This window comes from Rattus norvegicus, chromosome 2, assembly GCF_036323735.1.
Source record: "Rattus norvegicus strain BN/NHsdMcwi chromosome 2, GRCr8, whole genome shotgun sequence".
NCBI lineage: Eukaryota > Metazoa > Chordata > Mammalia > Rodentia > Muridae > Rattus > Rattus norvegicus.
In genome coordinates this window covers 250,649,174-250,653,216 of record NC_086020.1, presented here as the reverse complement: position 1 = coordinate 250,653,216, position 4,043 = coordinate 250,649,174, and the positions used below count along the sequence as shown (strand labels likewise).

The window sequence follows — 4,043 nt, the reverse complement described above, 5'->3', positions numbered from 1 at the left end:
CCATCATGATCAAGTAGGCTTCATCCCAGGGATGCAGGGATGCAGGGATGGCTTAATATACAAACATCCATCAATGTAATCCACTATATAAACAAACTCAAAGATAAGAACCACATGATCATCTCATTAGATGCTGAGAAAGCATTTGACAAAATTTAACGCCCCCTTCATGATAAAAGTCCTGGAAAGGTCAGGAATTCAAGGCTCATATCTAAACATAGTAAAAGCAATAGACAGCAAACCAGTAGCTAACATCAAACTAAATGGAAAGAAACTTGAAGCAATCCCACTAAAATCAGGGACTAAACAAGGCTGCCCACTCTCTCCCTACTTATTCAATATAGTACTCGAAGTCCTAGCCAAAGCAATCCGATAGCAAAAGGAGGTCAAAGGGATACAAATTGGAAGGGAAGAAATCAAAATATCATTATTTGCAGATGATATGATAGTGTACTTATGTGACCCCCAAAGTTCCACCAGAGAACTACTTAACCTGATAAAAAAAACTTCAGCAAAATGTCAGGATATAAAATTAACTCAAACAAATCAGTAGCCTTCCTCTACTCAAAGGATAAACAGGCTGAGAAAGAAAATAGGGAAATGATACCCTTCAAAATAGTTCCAAATAATATAAATAATCTTGGTGTGACTTTAACCAAACAAGTGAAAGATCTGTATGACAAGAATTTTAAGTCCCTGAAAAAAGAAATTGAGGACGATTTCAGAAGATGGAAAGATCTTCCATACTCATGAATTGGCAGGATTAATATAGTAAAGATGGCCATTTTGTCAAAAAGCAATATACAGATTCAATGCAATCTCTATCAAAATTCCTACTCAATTCTTTATAGAGATAGAAAGGCAATTTGCAAATTCATTTGGAATAACAAAAAAAAAACAAAAACAAAACAAAACAGGATACTGAAAACTATACTCAACAATGAAAGAACTTCTGGGGGAATCACCATCCCTGACTTCAAGCAGTATTAAAGAGCAAAAGTCATAAAAACTGTATGGTGTTGTTACAGAGACAGGCAGATAGATCCGTGTAACAGAGCTGAAGAGCCAGAAAAGAACCCACACACCTATGGTCACTTGATCTTTGACAAAGGAGCTAAAACCATCCAATGGAAGAAAGATAGCATTTTCAACAAATAGTGCTGGTTCAACTGGAGGTCAGCATGTACAAGAATGCAAATCAATCGATCCATTCTTATCACCATGTACAAAGGTTAAGTCCAAGTGGATCAAGGACCTCGACATCAAACCAGATACACTCAAACTAATAGAAGAAAAAGTGGGGGAAGAGTCTCAAACACATGGGCACTGGGGAAATTTTCCTGAAAAAAAAAACACCAATGGCTTATGCTTTAAGATCAAGAATCGACAAATGGGACCTCATAAAACTTCAAAGTTTCTTTAAGGCAAAAGACACTGTCATTAGGACAAAATGGCAACCAACCGATTTGGAAAAGATCTTTACCAGTCCTCCATCTGATAGAGGGCTAATATTCAAAATATACAAAGAATTCAAGAAGTTAGACTCCAGAGAGCCAAATAACCCTATTAAAAATGGGATATAGAGCTAAACAAAACATTCTCAATTGAGGATTATCGAATGCCAAAAAGCACCCAAAGAAATGTTCAACATCCTCAGTCATCAAGGAAATGCAAATCAAAACCACCCTGAGATTCTACCTCACACCAGTCAGAATGACTAAGATCAAAATCTCAGGTGACAGCAGATGCTGGCAAGGATGTACAGAAGGAGAAACACTCCCCCATTGTTGGTGGAATTGCAAACTGATAGAACCACTCTGGAAATCAGTCTGGAGATTCCTCAGAAAATTGAATACTCCATTAACTTAGGACCTAGCTATACCTCTCCTGGGCATATACCCAAAAGATTCTCCCACATACAACAAAGACACATTCTCCACTATGTTCATAGCAGCCTTACTTATAATAGCCAGAAGCTGGAAACAACCCAGATGCCCTTCAACAGAGGAATGGATTCAAAAAATGTGGTACATCTATACAATGGAGTACTACTCAGCTATCAAAAACAATGACTTCATGAAATTCATAGGCAAATGGAATGACTTGGAAAATATCATCCTGAGTGAGGTAACTCAATCACAGAAAAACACACATGGTATGCACTCATTGATAAGTGGATATTAGCCAAAAAGCTCACATTATCCAAGATGCAATCCACAGACAACAGGAAGCTCAAGAAGGAAGACCAAAATGTGGATGTTCCTACTCCTTAAAAGGGGGAAAACTATTCATAGGAGGGGATATGGAAGCGACTCAAGGAAAGGCCATTCAGAGTCTGCCCTACATGTGGCCCATATATATACAGCTACCAAAACTAGATAAGATTGATGAAACTAAAAACTGCATGCTGAAAGGGACTGGATATAAATCTCTCCTGAGAGACACATCCAGAGCATGTCCAATACAGAGGTCAATGCTAGCAGCAAAACATCGAATTGAGAACAGGACCCCCATTTGGGGGAATTAGAGGAAGTATTGAAAGAGTTGAAGGACCTTGCAACCCCCTAAAAACAACAATGCCAGCCAACCAGAGCTTCCAGGGACTAAATCACTACCGGAAGACTATACATGGACTGACCCAGGGCTCCAACTGCATATGTAGCAGAGAATAGCCTTGTTGGGGCACCAGTGGAAGGGGAAGCCCTTGGTCCTGCCAAGGTTGGATCCCCAGTGCAGGGGGATGGGGGGGTAGTAAGGGAGATGTATGGGGGCAATACCCATATTGGGGAGGGAATGGAGGCTTATGGACAGGAAGCTGGGAAGGAGAATAACATTTGAAATGTAAGTAAAGAAATATATCTAATAAAAAACTTTTAAAAAAAAGGAAAGTACTTCTTGGCATCAGCAATAGTGACTGGGTTTGGTGGCTGCATATGAGATGAATTCCAGGTGGGTCAATCTCTGGATGACCTTTTCTTCAGTCTCTTCTTCATTCTTTGTCCCTATATTTCCTTTAGACAGGAGCAATTCTGGATTAAAACTTCGAGAAGGGTGGGTGGCCCCATCCCTCAAACAGGGGCATGCCTAACCTCTGAATATGGTCTCTATAGGTTCTTTCTCCTCTTTGTTGTGTATTTTAGCTAATACCATCCCCATTGGGTCCTGGGAGTCTCTTATTTTCCTGGTGTCTGAGACTTACTGGTGGCTAATCCCAGTTCCCTATCCCCCATTCTTACACACCTCTGTTCAATTTCCTGAACTTCTGTATATCTCCCCGCTTCCTTCCATACCTCATCCTGCCCCCCTTTTCCCTCTCCCCTTCTGTCTTCCTCCCAAGTCTCTCCTACTCCATACCTTCCACGATTATTTTGTTTCCCCTTCTAAAAGAATTGAAGCATCCACACTTTGGTCTTTCTTTCTCTTGAGCTTCATATGGTCTGCAAGTTGTATCATGGCATCCCAAGCTTTTTTCCTAATATGCACTTATCAGTGAGTACATGTCATGTGTGTTATTTTGTGACTGTGTAACCTCATTAAGATTGATATTTTCTAGTTCCATCCAGTTGCCTGTGAATTTCATGAAGTCATTGTTTTTGATAGCTGAATAGTACTCCATTGTGTAAATGTAAAAAATATGAAACGCTCCACAAATTTTCATGTCATTCTTGTGCAGGGGCCTTGCTAATCTTCTCTGTTTCATTCCAATTTTAGTATGGGTGCTGCTGAATTTAGCACTCTATCCCCCTTTTTATTTGCAGTCATTTTCCTCTCCAATTCTTTGAATCTTATGTTCCAGTTTCAGGATATTTCTGTAATTGAGAATTCTCTTGGCTTGACTGCCCTTGCATAAATTTTAAGTTATTATTAATTATGCTGCAGTTAGACAGTAGTGAAGTCAGCTACTTCCTTTATAGCCTCATACCTGAGATCTCAGATGATAACAAAGTAAATACTGCAGCAAACTCAGCTATACACACAGACATGTCTTAGAAATGCTATGTGTTTTAGTAGTAGTGGCAATAAAGGTTCACAAGTCTGTTCCC

At 39.5% G+C, this 4,043-nt stretch overlaps 1 non-coding gene across 1 annotated transcript; it reads right to left on the bottom strand.

Moving 5' to 3' along the window:
- Positions 1-3,628: 3,628 nt before the first annotated feature.
- LOC120101167 (U6 spliceosomal RNA) lies at positions 3,629-3,735 on the bottom strand. Its single transcript, XR_005501564.1, has one exon. It is a non-coding gene; the product is annotated as a U6 spliceosomal RNA (small nuclear RNA).
- Positions 3,736-4,043: the final 308 nt, after the last annotated feature.